General features: G+C 39.8%; 1 protein-coding gene across 1 annotated transcript in view; it reads right to left on the bottom strand.

The window, feature by feature from the left end:
• Window positions 1-19,684, bottom strand: part of LOC306989040 (uncharacterized protein) — a gene marked incomplete at its 3' end in the record, with an annotated part of 978,518 nt that extends 958,834 nt beyond the window's left edge. Inside the window, exon 1 of the mRNA XM_079594359.1 lies at window positions 18,472-19,684. The remainder of the gene's footprint in view (window positions 1-18,471) is intronic.
• Window positions 19,685-20,163: the final 479 nt, after the last annotated feature.

Here is a 20,163-nt window from a genome sequence, read left to right as displayed (position 1 = left end):
CAGAAATTTAGAAGTCACTTTAAGGCTGAAAAGTGCACATATCTTGAGTTTGCTAGAGAGAAAGAGAACTTGTTTGACCGTTGGTGTACCTCAGTAAAAGTAACCACCAAGGAACAACTTAGAGAACTGATTCTTTTAGAGGAGTTCAAAAGCTGTGTTCCAAATGCTGTTGCTATGTATCTCAATGAGCATAAAGTGAGTAAAATGTCAGAAGCTGCTCTTATGGCAGAGGAATTTGTTCTTACTCATCAGCTTTCTGTTAGTCACTTAAATGATCTGAGCAGGTCTAAGTTGAGTGGTACTGTTAAAAATAAAAAGGTGGTTACGTGCCAGAAAGCTGTGTCAAATTTTGCTGATAATATCTCAGTCACACGTACGAAAGGTGAGCTGGTGTGCTTTTATTGTAAAAAGCCAGGACATAAAATTTCTGATTGTATTGCTCTCAAAAAGAAAGAGAAAGGGGTTAAACATCCATCCATCCATCCATCTTCTTCCGCTTATCCGGTGCCGGGTCGCGGGGGCAGCAGTCTAAGCAGAGATGCCCAGACTTCCCTCTCCCCAGACACTTCCTCCAGCTCTTCCGGGGGGACACCGAGGCGTTCCCAGGCCAGCCGGGAGACATAGTCTCTCCAGCGTGTCCTAGGTCTTCCCCGGGGTCTCCTCCCGGTGGGACGTGCCCGGAACACCTTCCCAGGAAGGCGTTCAGGAGGCATGCGGAACAGATGCCCGAGCCACCTCAGCTGACCCCTCTCGATGTGGAGGAGCAGCGGCTCTACTCTGAGCTCCTCCCGAGTGACCGAGCTCCTCACCCTATCTCTAAGGGATCGCCCAGCCACTCTGCGGAGAAAGCTCATTTCGGCCGCCTGTATCCGGGATCTTGTCCTTTCGGTCATGACCCAAAGCTCATGACCATAGGTGAGAGTAGGAACGTAGATTGACCGGTAAATCGAGAGCTTCGCCTTGCGGCTCAGCTCTTTCTTCACCACGACAGACCGGTACATCGACCGCATTACTGCAGAAGCTGCACCGATCCGTCTGTCAATCTCCCGTTCCATCCTTCCCTCACTCGTGAACAAAACCCCAAGATACTTAAACTCCTCCACTTGAGGCAGGAACTCTCCACCAACCTGAAGAAGGCAAGCCACCTTTTTCCGACTGAGGACCATGGCCTCGGATTTGGAGGTGCTGATTCTCATCCCAGCCGCTTCACACTCGGCTGCAAACCGTCCCAGTGCATGCTGAAGTTCCTGGTCTGAAGGGGCCAACACGACAACATCATCCGCAAAGAGCAGAGACGAAATCGTGTTGTTCCCAAACCCGACACCCTCCGGCCCCTGGCTGCGCCTAGAAATTCTGTCCATAAAAATTATGAACAGAACCGGCGACAAAGGGCAGCCCTGCCGGAGTCCAACATGCACCGGGAAGAATTCTGACTTACTGCCGGCAATGCGAACCAAGCTCCTGCTTCGGTCGTACAGGGACCGGACAGCCCTTAGCAAAGGACCCCGGACCCCATACTCCCGGAGCACCCTCCACAGGCCGCCACGAGGGACACAGTCGAATGCCTTCTCCAAATCCACAAAGCACATGTGGATTGGTTGGGCAAACTCCCATGAACCCTCCAGCACCCTGGAGAGGGTATAGAGCTGGTCCAGTGTTCCACGGCCCGGACGAAAACCGCACTGTTCCTCCTGTATCCGAGGTTCTACTATCGGCCGTATTCTCCTCTCCAGTACCCTGGCATAGACTTTCCCAGGGAGGCTGAGAAGTGTGATCCCCCTGTAGTTGGAGCACACCCTCCGGTCCCCCTTCTTAAAAAGAGGGACCACCACCCCGGTCTGCCATCCCAGAGGCACTGTCCCCGACCGCCACGCGATGCTGCAGAGGCGTGTCAGCCAAGACAGCCCCACAACATCCAGAGACTTGAGGTACTCAGGGCGGATCTCATCCACCCCCGGTGCCTTGCCACCGAGGAGTTTCTTGACTACCTCGGTGACTTCAGCTTGGGTGATGGACGAGTCCACCTCTGAGCCCTCAGCCTCTGCTTCCTCAATGGAAGACGTGACGGCGGGATTGAGGAGATCCTCGAAGTATTCCTTCCACCGTCCGACGACATCCCCAGTTGAGGTCAACAGCTGCCCACCTCCACTGTAGACAGCGGTGGTAGGGCACTGCTTCCCTCTCCTGAGGCGCCGAACGGTTTGCCAGAATTTCTTCGAGGCCAGCCGATAGTCCTTTTCCATGGCCTCACCGAACTCCTCCCAGGCCCGAGTTTTTGCCTCCACAACCACCCGGGCTGCAGTTCGCTTGGCCTGCCGGTACCCGTCAGCTGCCTCAGGAGTCCCACAAGCCAACCAGGCCCGATAGGACTCCTTCTTCAGCTTGACGGCATCCCTTACTTCCGGTGTCCACCACCGGGTTCGGGGATTGCCGCCTCGACAGGCACCGGAGACCTTACGGCCACAGCTCCGAGCAGCCGCTTCAACAATGGAGGTGGAGAACATGGTCCACTCGGACTCAATATCTCCAGCCTCCCTCGGGATCCGGTCGAAGCTCTGCCGGAGGTGGGAGTTGAAGATCTTTCTGACAGGAGACTCAGCCAAACGTTCCCAGCAGACCCTTACAGTACGCTTGGGTCTGCCGAGTCTGTCCAGCTTCCTCCCCCGCCATCGGATCCAACTCACCACCAGGTGGTGATCAGTTGACAGCTCCGCCCCTCTCTTTACCCGAGTGTCCAAGACATATGGCCGCAGGTCAGATGAAACGACCACAAAGTCGATCATCGACCTACGGCCTAGGGTGTCCTGGTGCCACGTGTACTGATGGACACCCTTATGCTTGAACATGGTGTTCGTTATGGACAAACTGTGACTAGCACAGAAGTCCAATAACTGAACACCGCTCGGGTTCAGATCAGGGGGGCCGTTCCTCCCAATCACGCCCCTCCAGGTAACACTGTCGTTGCCCACGTGGGCGTTGAAGTCCCCCAGTAGAACGACGGAGTCCCCAGTCGGAGCACTTTCCAGCACCCCTCCCAGAGACTCCAAGAAGGCCGGGTACTCTACACTGCCGTTTGGCCCATAGGCACACACGACAGTGAGAGACCTATCCCCGACCCGTAGGCGCAGGGAAACGACCCTCTCGTTCACCGGGGTAAACTCCAACACATGGCGGCTGAGCTGGGGGGCTATAAGTAAACCCACACCAGCCCGCCGCCTCTCACTATGGGCAACTCCAGAGTGGTGAAGAGTCCATCCTCTCTCCAGAGCCCAAGCTGTGCGTATGGTGATCCCAACTATCTCTAGTTGGAACCTCTCAACCTCACGCACAATCTCAGGCTCCTTCCCCGCCAGCGAGGTGACGTTCCACGTCCCTAGAGCTAGTTTCCGTGTCCAGGGATCGGGTTGTCGAGGCCCCCGCCTTCGACTGCCGCCCGATCCTCTCAGCACCAGCCCGTTACGGTCCCTCCTGTAGGTGGTGTGCCCACGGGAAGGTGGCCCCACGTCGCTCCTTCGGGCTGAGCCCGGCCGGACCCCGTGGGGGGAGGCCCGGCCACCAGGCGCTCGCATACGAGCCCCAACCCCAGGTCTGGCTCCAGGGTGGGGCCCCGGCTGCGCCATACCGGGCGACGTCACGGTCCTCGATTTAATTTTTATCATAAGGGCTTTTTGAACCACTCTTAGTCTGACCCGTCACCTAGGACCTGTTTGCCTTGGGAGACCCTACCAGGGGCATATAGCCCCGGACAACATAGCTCCTAGGGTCATTCGGGTACTCAAACCCCTCCACCACGTTAAGGTGGCAGTTCAAGGAGGGGGGGGTTAAACATATTGGTTTAATTTCTACATCAAATGTGAAGCATACTCCTGCTCGATTTAACCGGCAGATTGAACGGGTGGATGTTACTGAGATGGAGAGTGTTAAAAATAATGCTGATTTTGCACCATTTCTCACTGAAGGGACTGTGGCTTTGCCTAGAACCTGCCTGTATTGCCTGTACGCATCTTTCGAGATACTGGGGCGGAGCAATCCTTTAGAAGGACTTTTGCCCTTGTCTGAACGTACTGCTACAGGAACACAGGTGCTGGTCAGAGGACTTGAGATGGGGTTCACCGAAGTTCCTCTACATCGCATTCATCTTAATTCCAAACTTGTGTCAGGTGATGTGGTAGTTGGAGTCCGTGCTATGCTTCCTGTCCCTGGTGTAACTTTTATACTGGGCAATGATTTAGCTGGGGGAAATGTTTGGGAAAAGTCAGACGGTGGTGTATCACCTATAGTAGTCTCTGCTGTTGAGAAATTAGGTGGATCTTCTGATTGTCTCGATTTATACCCTGCATGTGCAATAACTCGGGCGATGGCTAAGAAAGGTGTGCCAGATGAAACTGAAAATATTCTTTGTAATACTTTTCTTGTTTCTGAAAATTTTTCTCAGCCAGAACCTAGTACTGCGTGTACGGATGTGGAGGATATGATACCTGTTCATGAGTCACATGCTGTTGATGATCATAAAACAGATAAGTCTGATTCTGTGTCAGAAAGTCCATTTATCTGTGACCATGTTAACGCTTGTTCTTTATCTCCGCTTTATAGTGTGACTCGAGATGATCTTATCAAAGCTCAGCAGGGGGATGATACCCTTCAAAAATTGTTCTCTTTAGCTCATGAATTAGGAGACAAGACTTCATCTCCCTTCTATTTTCTCCAGGATGGATTGCTTTATAGACAACAACCTATGAGTTCTGATCTTTCACTCGATCCTAGGATCCAAATCGTGGTTCCCCTTAAATTTCGTCAAGACCTGTTACAGCTTTCACATCAGGGCATGGCTGGTCACATGGGGGTACGAAAGACCTATGATAGAGTTCTACGAAAGTTTTTTTGGCCTAGATGCAAGCGAGATGTGATTAACTGTATACGATCCTGCCATACTTGTCAAATGACGGGAAAACCAAATCAAAAAGTTCCCGTTGCTCCTTTACAACCTATTGCTGCAGTTACCACTCCTTTTTCACACTTAACGATTGATTGTGTTGGTCCGTTACCACGATCTAAGGCTGGACATGCTTATTTACTCACTGTAATGTGTCAAACTACACGTTACCCTGCAGCTTTTCCTTTGAGATCAATCACTAGCAAAGCTATTTTAAAGGCTTTAACTAGTTTCATGTCTATTTTTGGTATTCCAAAAACCATTCAGTCTGATCAGGGTTAAAATTTTATGTCCCGAAACTTCTCTAAGGTCATGCGACAACTTGAAGTTAAACATAACATATCAAGTGCTTATCACCCTCAAAGTCAAGGAGGTCTGGAAAGATTCCATCAGACTCTTAAGTCATTTTTGAGGTCTTATTGTGTCGAACTTGACTGTGACTGGGAGGAAGGACTTCCTTGGATGTTGTTGGCTATTCGTGAGGTTGTACAAGAGAGCATAGGTTTTAGCCCTAATGAGTTAGTGTTTGGTCACACTGTTAGAGGCCCTATTGCTGTCTTGGCAGATGAGTGGACTAATTTTGACCCTCCTGAGAATGTTTTAGACTATGTAAGCAGTTTCCGTTATCGACTCTATGAAACTAGAGCTATTGCTCTACGAAAGCTAGCCAAGTCTCAAGGAAAGATGCAGAAATTGTTTGATCGCAAAGTCAAGTCCAGACATTTTCAAGCAGGTGATCAAGTACTGGCGTTGTTACCTGTTTTGACTAGTCCTTTCCAGGCTCGGTTTGCTGGACCGTATACGATTGCGAAGAGTCTTTCGAATAACAACTATGTATTAAATACACCCGATCGGCGAAAGAAAATCCAGGTTTGTCATGTTAACTTGCTCAAATCCTATTTGACTCCTGTACCTTCTTTGTCTGTTGATGTAGTAAAAACTGCAGTTTCAAGTGTTTCAGAAGCATCTGTAGAGGTGGATGACCATCTAGAGGAAATGAGAGGTCCTTCTCGAGGAGAAGTGGAAGGGCGACTGAATAACTCTGAAGTGCTTGTCAACTTGGCTCACCATTTGTCTCACCTGTCCGAGTTAGAGAAGACCGACATAATTGAGTTGGTAAACTCTTTCCCTTCTCTCTTTTCTGATGTTCCCACCCGAACATCTGTCATTGAACATGACATTGATGTCGGTACAGCTCAGCCCGTGAAACAACATGCATACCGTGTTAATCCTATAAAAAGGAAGTTACTTCAGAAAGAGGTGGATTATTTACTTGATCATAACTTAGCAGAACCCAGTTTTAGTTCTTGGAGTTCTCCATGTATTTTAGTGAGTAAACCTGATAGTTCATATCGTTTTTGCACTGACTACAGGAAGCTCAACTCTTTGACAAAACCCGATTGTTACCCTCTACCCAGAATTGATGACTGTGTTGACCGTGTTGGCTCAGCGAAATTCGTTAGCAAATTTGACCTCCTGAAAGGTTACTGGCAAGTGCCATTGACATCCCGTGCTAAAGAATTATCTGTGTTCGTTACACCTGACAGGTTCTTGCAGTACACGGTTATGCCTTTTGGGGTCTGAAATGCTCCTGCTACATTTCAGCGGTTGGTTAATCATGTGTTGTCTGGGATGACCGGTTGTGAGGCTTACTTGGACGATGTTGTTCTGTATAGTTCTTCTTGGTCTGAACATCTCGATCAAATTAGAGAGCTTTTTGTGCGTTTAAATAAAGCCAACTTGACTATAAACCTTGCTAAGTGCGAATTTGGAAAGGCTACTGTGACATATTTGGGTAAGGTGGTTGGCCGAGGTTGTGTGAAACCGATTCACGCTAAAGTGAATGTGATCTGTAGTTTTCCCAAGCCAACTTCCCATCGTGAGTTACGACGATTTCTCGGGATGGTGGGTTACTACAGGGGGTTTTGTCACAATTTCACAAACGTAGTTGCCCCTCTGACCGATTTGTTAAGCCCAAAGATACCTTTTCAATGGTCTGAAAAATGTCAGTGTTCCTTTGAGAATGCCAAATCTTTATTAGCAAATGCTCCTGTGTTGGTTACCCCTAATTTTGAGAAGCGTTTTTTACTTGCAGTTGATGCTAGTGCTTATGGGGCTGGTGCTGTACTTTTGCAAGAGGATTGTAGTGGAATCGAACATCCAGTCAGTTATTTCTCCAAGAAATTCAATCGTCACCAGCAAGTGTATTCGACGGTGGAAAAAGAGGCATTAGCCCTTATTCTAGCCGTTCAACATTTTGAGGTCTATTTGAGCGCGGTCTGTGGTCCTATTATTGTATACACTGACCATAATCCGTTGACTTTCTTAGATCGAATGCGCGGCAAGAATCAAAGAATTATGAGATGGAGCCTTATCTTACAGCCTTTCCACTTACAGATTAAACACATATGTGGCAAGGATAATATAATTGCTGATGCTCTCTCACGGATGTAAGATGTACCAGAGTGTCCGGGGGGTTTTTTCGGGGTTTTTTTCTCTCTTTTTCTTCTCCTTTTTCTTCTCTCTGATGTCCTAGGGCCCAGGATTCCGGGAGTGAAATGGAGTTGGATTAGTGGAGATAAGTATTAGAGTTATTGTATATTCCCATTTAAAAGGTTGTTTTGCCTTTGTATTTTTTTTTTCTTTCGGTTCTTTAGGAGAACCTCCTTCTGGGGTGGGAGGTGTGACGACCCTGAGTCTCCTCCTCCTGATTCCATTGGTGCTGATCGTGGGAGTTCCTGATTGGTTTCTTCTATGTTAATTGATAATTAGTTAGAGTATATGAGAGTGCTGTGTGTTATCTGAAATTAGGCACTCTCTGGGGAAGTACTCCTCCGGAGTGTCACTTTTATGTTTTCCTTACACATGTAGCGTTAATTTTGTTATATCTGTTTGTTATTTGTTTTTCCTTATCCCTAGACTTCTGTTTATTGTTATTATTACTTGTGGCATATGTTTAAATCAATAAACCTTCTATTGATTGAATGTCTTCGTGATCCCTCTTTCATGTTGCGATTTAAAACGAGCTGGTCGTAACTGTATGTATTGAAAGTTCAATAACCGAGGTCTCTTTGGCCATTCAGATGTTCATTAGGTCAAATATGGACTACTGTATGGCTGATGAAACTTCAACATGAGTCTATGAGTCTGCATAGTAGATTAAAGTTCTTGAACCACTTGGCCAAAAATATGTTCAGTAGGTCAATTATGGAATACTCTCTGTTTGATGTAAATTCAGAAAGAGACAATGTCAGTGTAAGTAAGTTCAATATCGAGAAATCTTTGGCCAGAGTTATGTTTAATAGGTCAATAATGAACTAAAGTCTGGCTGATAAAAACTTCAGAAGGTGTCAATGAGTATGTAATGGATGTTCAAGATGAAAGACTCCTCAGCCATAACGTTCAGTAGGTCAAATATGGATTATTGTTTGGCTGATTTAATGTCCGACTGAGTCCAGGAGTATGTTTAGTAAGTTCAAGGTCGAGGACTCTGTGGCCAGAAATATATTCAAAGGGTAAAATTAGACTAATATATGGATGAAAAAAACTATTCTATGAAATGAATTTACCAATTTGATGACTCTTTGGCCAAGATATATGTTCAATAGGTCAAATATGGACTACTGTCTGTCTGATGAGTCCGTGGTATGTATAGAAAGTTAAAGTTCAAAGACTCTTTGGCCAGAATAATGTTTAATAGGTCAATAATGAACTAAAGTCTGGCTGATAAAAACTTCAGAAGGTGTCAATGAGTATGTCATGGAAGTTCAAGATCAAAGACTCCTCAGCCATAAAGTTCAGCAGGTCAAATATTGACTATTATCTGGCTGATTTAACATCCGACGGAGTCAATGAGTATGTATAGAAAATGTAAGTTTGAGGACTCTTTGGCCAGAAAATTGTTCAAAGGTTCAAATTTGGCTTAAGAAACATGAAAAAAAAAGTCTATAAGTATGTATAGAAAGTTAAAATTTGAGGACTCTTTGGCCAAAAAATATGTTCAACGGCTCAATTTTTTTGACTACATATTGCAGATGAAACAACAGAATGAGTCAATGACTATTGATAGAAAGTTCAAGATCAAGAACTCTTTGGCAAGAAATATTTTCAGTAGGTCAATTATGGAATACTGTCTGTTTGGTGTAAATTCAGAAAGAGACAATGTCAGTGTAAAGTAAGTTGAATATCGAGAAATCTTTGGCCAGAATTATGTTTAATAGGTCAAATTTGACTAATACATAGTTGACGTAACATCAAAAGTAGTCTACGAAAACTCAAAGTCATCCTTTGATTACACTTTGGCCAGAAATATCTTCCGTAGGTCAAAAATGGACTATTGTCTGGCTAATGAAACATCACAACGAGTCCATGAGTATGTATTGAAAGTTCAATATCCGAGGTCTCTTTGGCCATTTAGATGTTCATTAGGTCAAATATGGACTACTGTATGGCTGATGAAACTTCAACATGAGTCTATGAGTTTGCATAGTAGATTAAAGTTCTTGAACAACTTGGCCAAAAATATGTTCAGTAGGTCAATTATGGAATACTGTCTGTTTGATGTAAATTCAGAAAGAGACAATGTCAGTGTAAGTAAATTCAATATCGAGAAATCTTTGGCCAGAGTTATGTTTAATAGGTCAATAATGAACTAAAGTCTGGCTGATAAAAACTTCAGAAGGTGTCAATGAGTATGTAATGGAAGTTCAAGATGAAAGACTCCTCAGCCATAACGTTCAGTAGGTCAAATATGGATTATTGTTTGGCTTATTTAACGTCCGACTGAGTCCAGGAGTATGTTTAGTAAGTTCAAGGTCGAGGACTCTGTGGCCAGAAATATATTCAAAGGGTAAAATTAGACTAATATATGGATGAAAAAAACAATTCTATGAAATGAATTTACCAATTTGATGACTCTTTGGCCAAGATATATGTTCAATAGGTCAAATATGGACTACTGTCTGTCTGATGAGTCTGTGGTATGTATAGAAAGTTAAAGTTCAAAGACTCTTTGGCCAGAATAATGTTTAATAGGTCAATAATGAACTAAAGTCTGACTGATAAAAACTTCAGAAGGTGTCAATGAGTATGTCATGGAAGTTCAAGATCAAAGACTCCTCAGCCATAAAGTTCAGCAGGTCAAATATTGACTATTATCTGGCTGATTTAACATCCGACGGAGTCAAGGAGTATGTATAGAAAATGTAAGTTGGAGGACTCTTTGGCCAGAAAATTGTTCAAAGGTTCAAATTTGGCTTAAGAAACATGAACAAAAAGTCTATGAGTATGTATAGAAAGTTAAAATTTGAGGACTCTTTGGCCAAAAAATATGTTCAACGGCTCAATTTTTTTGACTACATATTGCAGATGAAACAACAGAATGAGTCAATGACTATTGATAGAAAGTTCAAGATCAAGAACTCTTTGGCAAGAAATATTTTCAGTAGGTCATTTATGGAATACTGTCTGTTTGGTGTAAATTCAGAAAGAGACAATGTCAGTGTAAAGTAAGTTGAATATCGAGAAATCTTTGGCCAGAATTATGTTTAATAAGGTCAAATTTGGACTAATACATAGTTGACGTAACATCAAAAGTAGTCTACGAAAACTCAAAGTCATCCTTTGATTACACTTTGGCCAGAAATATGTTCCATAGGTAAAATGTGGACTATTGTCTGGCTATGGGAACATCAGATTTTCAGTAAGTTAAACTTTTATGACATTATGGCCAAAAACATTTTCAGTATGTCAAATACTGATGAAACATAATAAAGGAGACGAGCATGTATAGAAAGTTCAAAATCATACACTTTTTGGCCAGAAATATGTTCAGTAGTTCAAACTTGAACTGCTGTATTATTGATTAAACATCAGAAAGAATATCCTTATAGAGTTACTGTTTGAGAATTCTTTATCCATAAATCAGTTTAATTGTTCAAATATGGACCACTGTTTTTCTCAGAAGGAAAAAACTGTAAAGGAAGATCAAGATCAAAGGCTGTTTAGCCAGAAAGTTCAGCAGGTTTCCACAGACCATTATTGGTCTGGCTGATGTAACAGCCAGTCAATGATAATGTACAGAAAGTTTGAGGACTCTTTTGCCAGAAATATATTCAATAGGCCAAGTTTGGACTGCTGTATGGAAGAATTAAACTTCATGAGTCAATGATTTTGTATAGAAATTTTAAGATTGAAAGACTCTTTGGTCAATAATTTGTTCAAAAGGTCTAATTTGGACAAATGTTTACCTTATAAAACATCAGATGGAGACTATGAGTATATTAGAAAGTTAAAGTTCAAGAACTCTTTGGGTAAAACTTGTTCAATAAATCATCGCTTCTGTGGACAAGAAGTATCCAAACCAACCCAATTAGATGTAGCGTTGGAAGAGCTCGCAATGAACGAAAATATATTGTTTGCAATGCAAATGCAGCTAGTGCATGTTACTAATTAGCAGAGCATTGAAAAAAGCAAATCTAATGTGCAATGTACAAGTCAGAAAGTCAGTTCTTATTTGCAAAGCAACGTAAAGCATTGGGAAGTAATTTTATGTTATCTCTTTAATGCACAACTGAATTAGTTAGTTCTTGTAAGCAATGCAGTTAATGTCATTTAAAAGCACAAAGGATTCATTTAGATCATGCATAACGTGAAAAACAACATCAGCCATGTGCAATCTCTTCAGTGCACAGCGGAAACAGTTCTGTATGTATTCCAATGCAACAGCTCATATGATATTTAATATCTCTTCATTGCACAATGAAGCATTGCGTGCACGCATACAATGCAACGAAACAGCATATGTTATGTATTAGCCTATTTAGCGTACAAGTCAAAAAGTTAGTTCAATGAAGTGCAATGAAGCAAGTGCACAGCTTATAATATATCTCTTGAATGCACAACGGAGTTTTTTGCATTCTTTTATGTATTGCATCGCATTGTATGCATTGCAAAACAAAAGCAAATATGTGTTGTCTCTTGCATGCACAACGGAATTAGTCACTTTAGTATGCCACACATATATATACATACAGTATAGTATTATTGAATGAATAACATTTAAGTTAGATCTTGCATGCATGTATAAAACACCTGTTTTGTGTTATCTTTCAATGCACAGGGACTAAGGTAGTTCTTATTTGCAATGCAGCGTAACAGAGCATATTTTATACTTTTCTTTACAACTCAATAGTTAATTCTTGAATGTAACATACACACACGTTATTCTTCTATGTGCAAACGAAATGTTAATTATTGTTATCTCTTCGCATTGAATAACTCACATAACGCATAACATACAACGAAATAATATATAGATCTTGTATGCAATATAACGTAACAGAGCACAGTTTAAATTTTTCAATGCACAAAAAATTAATTTGGAACGTGCATGAAATAAAAATATCAATATTTTTTTTAATGCACAATGGAAAGATGTATTTCTGTATGTATTTCAACGCAAAAGCTCATATGTTACTCAAGTACTCTTGAATGCACAACGGTATAGTTAGATTTGGAAATGTGCATATGCAATGCATGTGTACTCTGTTTTCTCTTCCATGCAAACATGCACAAAGGAATAAGTTAGATCTTTTATGCAATGCAACGTAACAGAGCACAGTTTAAATGTTATTTTCAATGCACAACGAAATAATTTGGAACGTGCATGCAATTAAAATATCACATATGGCCCATTTCTTTAATGCACAATGGAAAGAGTTCTATATGTATTGCAATGCAAAAGCACTTATTTTATGTGATATCTCTTCATTACAAAACGGAATGAGTCAGTTCTTGCATGCAACACATAGTGTTCTTGAATGCACAACGGTTTAAGTTAGATTTAGCAATTTGCGAATGCAATGCAAGTGCATCTATCCATGCACAAAGAAATGTTAAATTTTTATGCAATGCATCAAAAGCACAGTTTAAATGTTTTTTTTCAATGCACATGGAATTAATTTGGAACGTGCATTCAATTAAAATATCACATATGCCCATTTCTTTAATGCACAATGGAAATAGTTCTATATGTATTGCAATGCAACAGCTCTTATTTTATGTGATATCTCTTCATTACAAAACGGAATGAGTCAGTTCTTGCATGCAACACGTAGTGTTCTTGAATGCACAACGGTTTAAGTTAGATTTGGCAATTTGCGAATGCAATGCAAGTGCATCTCTTCCATGCACAAAGGAATAAGTTAGATTTTTATGCAATGGAACAAGAGCACAGTTTAAATGTTTTTTTTCAATGCACATGGAATTAATTTGGAATGTGCATGCAATTAAAATATCACATATGCCACATTTCTTTAATGCGCAATGGAAATAATTCTGTATGTATTGCAATGCAACAGTTAATACGTTATGTGATATCTCTTCATTGCAAAACGGAATGAGTCAGTTCTTGCATGCAACACGTAGTGTTCTTGAATGCACAACGGTTTAAGTTAGATTTGGCAATTTGCGAATGCAATGCAAGTGCATCTCTTCCATGCACAAAGGAATAAGTTAGATTTTTATGCAATACAACAAGAGCACAGTTTAAATGTTTTTTTTTCAATGCACATGGAATTAATTTGGAACGTGCATGCAATTAAAATATCACATACGGCCCATTTCTTTAATGCACAATGGAAAGAGTTCTATATGTATTATGCAACAGCTCTTATTTTATGTGATATCTCTTCATTACAAAACGGAATGAGTCAGTTCTTGCATGCAACACATAGTGTTCTTGAATGCACAACGGTTTAAGTTAGATTTAGCAATTTGCGAATGCAATGCAAGTGCATCTCTTCCATGCACAAAGGAATAAGTCAGATTTGTATGCAATGCAACAAGAGCACAGTTTAAATGTTTTTTTTTTCAATGCACATGGAATTAATTTGGAACGTGCATGCAATTAAAATATCAAATATGCCACATTACTTTAATGCACAATGCAAAGAGTTCTGTATGTATTGCAATGCAACAGCTCATATGTTTTGTGATATCTCTTCATTGCAAAACGGAATGAGTCAGTTATTTTATGCAACACATAGTATTCTTGAATGCTCAACGGTTTAAGTTAGATTTGGCAATTTGCGAATGCAATGCACGTGTATCTCTTCCATGCAAAAATAAGGAATGAGTTAGATCTTGTATGCAATGCAACGTGACAGAGCACAGTTTAAATGTTATTTTTCAATGCACAACGAATTAATTTGGAACGTGCATGCAATTAAAATATCACATATGCCACATTTATTTAATGCACAATAGAAAGAGTTCTGTATGTATTGCAATGAAACAGTTCATATGTTATGTTATATCTCTTCATTGCAAAACGGAATGAGTCAGTTCTTGCATGCAACACATAGTGTTTTTGAATGCACAACGGTTTAAGTTAGATTTGGCAATGTGCGTATGCAATGAACGTGTATCTCGTCCATGCACAAATAAGGAAAAGTTAGATTTGTATGCAATTCAACGTAAAAGAGCACAGTTCAAATGTTTTTATTCAATGCACATGGAATTTATTTAGAACGTTCATGCAATTAAAATATCACATATGGCCCATTTCTTTAATGCACAATGGAAAGAGTTCTATATGTATTGCAATGCAACAGCTCTTATGTTATGTGATATTTCTTCATTACAAAACGGAATGAGTCAGTACTTGCATGCAACACGTAGTGTTCTTGAATGCACAACGGTTTAAGTTAGATTTGGCAATTTGCGAATGCAATGCAAGTGCATCTCTTCCATGCACAAAGGAATAAGTTAGATTTTTATGCAATGCAACAAGAGCACAGTTTAAATGTTTTTTTTTTCAATGCACATGGAATTTATTTGGAACGTGCATGCAATTAAAATATCACATATGACACATTTCTTTAATGCACAATGGAAAGAGTTCTGTATGTATTGCAATGCAACAGCTCTTATGTTATGTGATATTTCTTCATTACAAAACGGAATGAGTCAGTTCTTGCATGCAACACGTAGTGTTCTTGAATGCATAACGGTTTAAGATAGATTTTGCAATTTGTGAATGCAATTCAAAGTGCATCTCTTCCATGCACAAAAGAATAAGTTCGATTTTTATGCAATGCAACAAGAGCACAGTTTAAATGTTTTTTTTTCAATGCACATGGAATTAATTTGGAACGTGCATGCAATTAAAATATCACATATGGCCCATTTCTTTAATGCACAATGGAAAGAGTTCTGTATGTATTGCAATGCAAAAGTTCATATGTTATGTGATATCTCTTCATTGCAAAACGGAATGAGTCAGATCTTGCATGCAAAACATAGTGTTCTTGAATGCACAACGGTTTAAGTTAGATTTGGCAATTTGCGTATGCAATGAACGTGTATCTCGTCCATGCACAAATAAGGAAAAGTTAGATTTGTATGCAATGCAACGTAAAAGAGCACAGTTCAAATGTTTTTTTTCAATGCACATGGAATTAATTTAGAACGCGCATGCAATTAAAATATCACATATGGCCCATTTCTTTAATGCACAATGGAAAGAGTTCTATATGTATTGCAATGCAACAGCTCTTACGTTATGTGATATTTCTTCATTACAAAACGAAATGAGTCAGTTCTTGCATGCAACACGTAGTGTTCTTGAATGCATAACGGTTTAAGTTAGATTTGGCAATTTGCGAATGCAATGCAAGTGCATCTCTTCCATGCACAAATAAGGAATAAGTTAGATCTTGTATGCAATGCATTGTAACAGAGCACAGTTTTAATGTTATTTTTCAATGCACATCAAAATAATTTATAACGTGCATGCAATTAAAATATCACATATGCCTCATTTCTTCAATGCACAATGGAAAGAGTTTTGTATGTATTGCAATGCAACAGCTCTTATGTTATGTGATATCTCTTCATTACAAAAAGGAATGAGTCAGTTCTTGCATGCAACACATAGTGTTTTGAATGCATAACGGTTTAAGTTAGATTTGGCAATTTGCGAATGCAATGCACGTGCATCTCTTCCATGCACAAATAAGGAAAAGTTAGATTTGTATGCAATGCAACGTAAAAGAGCACAGTTTAAATGTTTTTTTTCAATGCACATGGAATTAATTTGGAACGTGCATGCAATTAAAATATCACATATGCCACATTTCTTTAATGCACAATGGAAAGAGTTCTGTATGTATTGCAATGCAACAGTTCATATGTTATGTGATATCTCTTCATTGCAAAACGGAATGAGTCAGATCTTGCATGCAAAACATAGTATTCTTGAATAAATTGTATGCAATGCAACGTAAAAGAGCACAATTTAAATGTTTTTTTCAATGCACATGGAATTAATTTGGAACGTGCATGCAATTAAAATATCACATATGCCACATTTATTTAATGCACAATGGAAGAGTTCTGTATGTATTGTAATGCAACAGTTCATATGTTATGTGATATCTCTTCATTGCAAAACAGAAAAAAGTTAGTCATTTTATGCAACACATAGTATTCTTGAATGCACAACGGTTTAAGTTAGATTTGGCAATGCACAGTTTAAATGTTATTTTTCAATGCACAACGAAAAAATTTGTAACGTGCATGATAAAAAAATATCACATATGCCCTATTTCTTTAATGCACAATGCAAAGAGTTCTGTATGTATTGCAATGCAACAGCTATCATAGATACAGCATATGTTATGTGATATCTCTTCATTGCAAAAAGGAATGAGTCAGTTCTTGCATGCAACACATAGTATTCTTGAATACACAACGGTTTAAGTTAGATTTGGCAATCTGCGAATGCAATGCACGTGCATCTCTTCCATGCATAAATAAGGAATAAGTTAGATCTTGAAAATTTGGAACGTGCATGCTAAAAAAAATCACATATGCCCCATTTCTTTAATGCACAATGGAAAGAGTTCTGTATGTATTGCAATGCAACAGCTCATATGTTATGTGATATCTCTTAATTGCAAAACGGAATAAGTCAGTTCTTGTATGCAACACATAGTATTCTTGAATGCACAACGGTTTAAGTTAGATTTGGCAATGTGCATATGCAATGCACGTATACTGTGTTATCTCTTCCATGTAAAAAGGAATAAGTAATATCTTTTATGCAATGTGTAATTTAACAGCATATATGTAACCTTTCAAGGCATAACAGAATTAGTATGCAACACGCATATATAGTATTCTATAATGCATAACAAATGCATAAAATAGTTCTATGCAATTCGAAGAAACAGCATAATTACCTAATCCTTAGCGCACGTCAATAAGTTAGATCTTGTTTAGAGTGGAACAAGTGCATAGCTCTTCGATGTACAATGGAAATAAATATTTGCATTCTGTATGAATTTCATCGCATTGTATGTATTGCAGTGCATGATGTTACATAAGTGTTTGTCTCTTGAATTGTGAACAAGTGTCTTTAAACAAGTGTTTATCTCTTCAGTGTACAATTGAATTGAAAGTTGCTCTTGTATGCGAACCAAATAGTACATAGTTTATATGTTATTTTTCAATGCACAACGGAGAGAGTTCTGTATGTATTGCAATGCAACAGCTCATATTTATGTAATATTTCTTCATTGCACAAATAAACAAGTTAGTTATTGTATAGAATGCAACAAAACAGATCTTATTTTATGTGTTATCTCTGCACAAGTCAAAGTTATTTATTGTATACAGTGCAATGAAACAACTGCATAGCTTATTTGCATAAATAACTGAGCGCACGGGTGGTGCGTTAAAAGGCTTAGAGTTAGCGTGTTGTGCTGACAATAACGGAAGCTAGCAATGTCAGGTTAATCTGAGATGTTGGGTAAGCTGTATTTAGTAGTATAAACAACTAGAAATGATAATAAATGATGGTTCAAAACAGAAAGAAATACGAAGCTAATACAAGGCTTAGACGCAGCAAACAAACTCACAGCAGCAGCAGTAATGTGTCATCAGCCATACCGTATTCCATTTTTGACCCACTGAACGTATTTCTGGCCAAAGTGATTTCACTTTGAAATCATGCAATACAAAGGATGATGATCTCATAGACCTCTTTTGGGATAGATCTCATCAACAATTTTTCAGTCCAAATTCCATTGAACATAATTCTGGCTTGAGTTGAACCCCAAATATTCCGAATTGGCCCTATGGATATTGATAGTCCTTGCACTTTCTTTACATACTCATAGTCTCGTTCTGATGTTTCTCTTCTCATGTTTTTCCATACACTAGTTCAAATTGACCATTGTGAAAACATTTCTGTCCAAAGTGTCCTGGAACTTTAACTTGCTTTACAGTATGTAGTCTCTACATACTTTGAGTATAGTTTCTTTCTGATGTTCACCAAGCTGACATTAGTCCAATTTAGAATTTTTCAAATGAACTTGAACTTTCTTTACATATAGACTCGTTCTGATGTTTCTTCAGCCATTCTTTATTCAGCATTTGACCTACTGAACATATTTCTGGCCAAGGTGTAATTAAAGGGTGACTGTTCCCATTGATTTCTTGAACTTCTTGAATATATTCAGTAGGGCTAGTACCATGGCCGCGGGAAGTAGGGGTGCTGAGGGTGCTGCAGCACCCCCTGACGACAGCTGTTTCACTACATTGGCATTTAAGATGACATTACTTTAAATAACTTTCAACATGTTTTTTAAAACACCTTCTACCTTTAAAAAAATACTCTAAAGATTATTTCGTTTTGATATGTTGTCGAATATGGTTTTATAACTAAAAGAAATGTATATAGCCTAGCCTACCAAAAGGCAAAAGCCGATCCCGCATGGAATAACACTGCTGAGGACCAGCATCTCAGAACTCATTTGACACTCATTTAATGCATGATCTTGTTCACTCAGACGTCGGTGAAAAAATGTAATAGATGTCTTGATTAAAGCATTCTTTGGCTTTAGGAGAACGTGTTTTTCCATCCCACTCTTTTCCATTGTTTTTCAGTGTGAACGCACTCGTGTTTAACTGTTGCGCTACATATTTAGAAGACGCTTTTATCCAAAAAAGGAACAAAGCAATTCGTCAAATGTCATTCATAATACGGATTAGACAATAGGAATATAGGGCTAAGATTATCACAAATAAACACAAGATTTTGACGCATATCCAAGGGTTTGTGGCGGGGAGTGTGAAGCGCGCACTGCATGGCATGGAGGCGCGGGCGCGAACTCCTATCAACAGTGAAACAACTTCTATAGTTGTTTTTAACCGTGAAAATACTCTATAATTTCTGGTCAAACAGAAAATAATAATACATTATTCGTAACTACTTTTATTTGTGTAAACTCACAATAACAAGAAAACGTTGTGCGTTTGTAAAATAAAATAAAACAATCATGCCGCGCTTTCATGATCTCCGTGAACTGGAGCGCGAGAACTGAAATAAAATATAGCCTATGCCTATGTAGGCTAAAGCTTGAAATGTCCACTTTAAAACGAACAAATTCGAATCGAAAGCTAATACATTTTGTTCTGATTATGTAATCCGTATGAAAGGTGCATTTCTCTTAAGGCGCATCCACTTAACAGCGGAGATGGAGATGTGTTTTTAGCCGACACTGATTTAGAAAACAATAGTTTATTAATAAACAATTCAAATGCCTCGTTATTTTTTTAGACACATAACACATTTATTATCATTAGCCTATAAATCGCCTTTCTGTGGTTACAGAGACATAGGCCCCCTCTTCTCATTCAGCACTGCGGGAAAAATATAATTTCCAGGTTCTAATTTTGTCTTAGAAAAATAGTAAAATCAAAAAAAAAAATCTATATTAATTTGTGAATATTTTAAATGTTTAATAAAGGGACAATAAGTCATAAACAAAAATTCGTCTATATTTATTTTTTTTGCGCAGCATTCGGTCTAGCCTACAGTTCAATTAAAATTGTGTTGGTCAACTTAGCGTTTTAAAAATACAACAACCGTTTTCGTTTTGGATAAGTGCCCTGGATATAAGCCTACCTCTCTATCTCTCTTAAATATTTTTGTTCTCTCTGTTTTGTCATTTAGTAAACTTTATAGATTTCAACCATATTATTCCTTCTTGAGTCTCTTTAACAAGAACTTAGATTAATGTATGAATTGAATAGTGATTTTGTGACCTATGATGAGGGAAGAACCATGATACCCTTGGTAGTATCAAATGATAGCCTATAGCGATGTCATCAGGATACACACACCGGTAGGCAGTGGCCATCCTTACCTGGTGACCACCACC

The sequence above is a fragment of the Phoxinus phoxinus genome (assembly GCF_949152265.1).
Source record: "Phoxinus phoxinus genome assembly, chromosome: 21".
In the NCBI taxonomy this organism is placed as follows: domain Eukaryota; kingdom Metazoa; phylum Chordata; class Actinopteri; order Cypriniformes; family Leuciscidae; genus Phoxinus; species Phoxinus phoxinus.
Note: the sequence above shows the minus strand (reverse complement) of the source record. Positions and strands in the feature narration are given on the sequence as shown.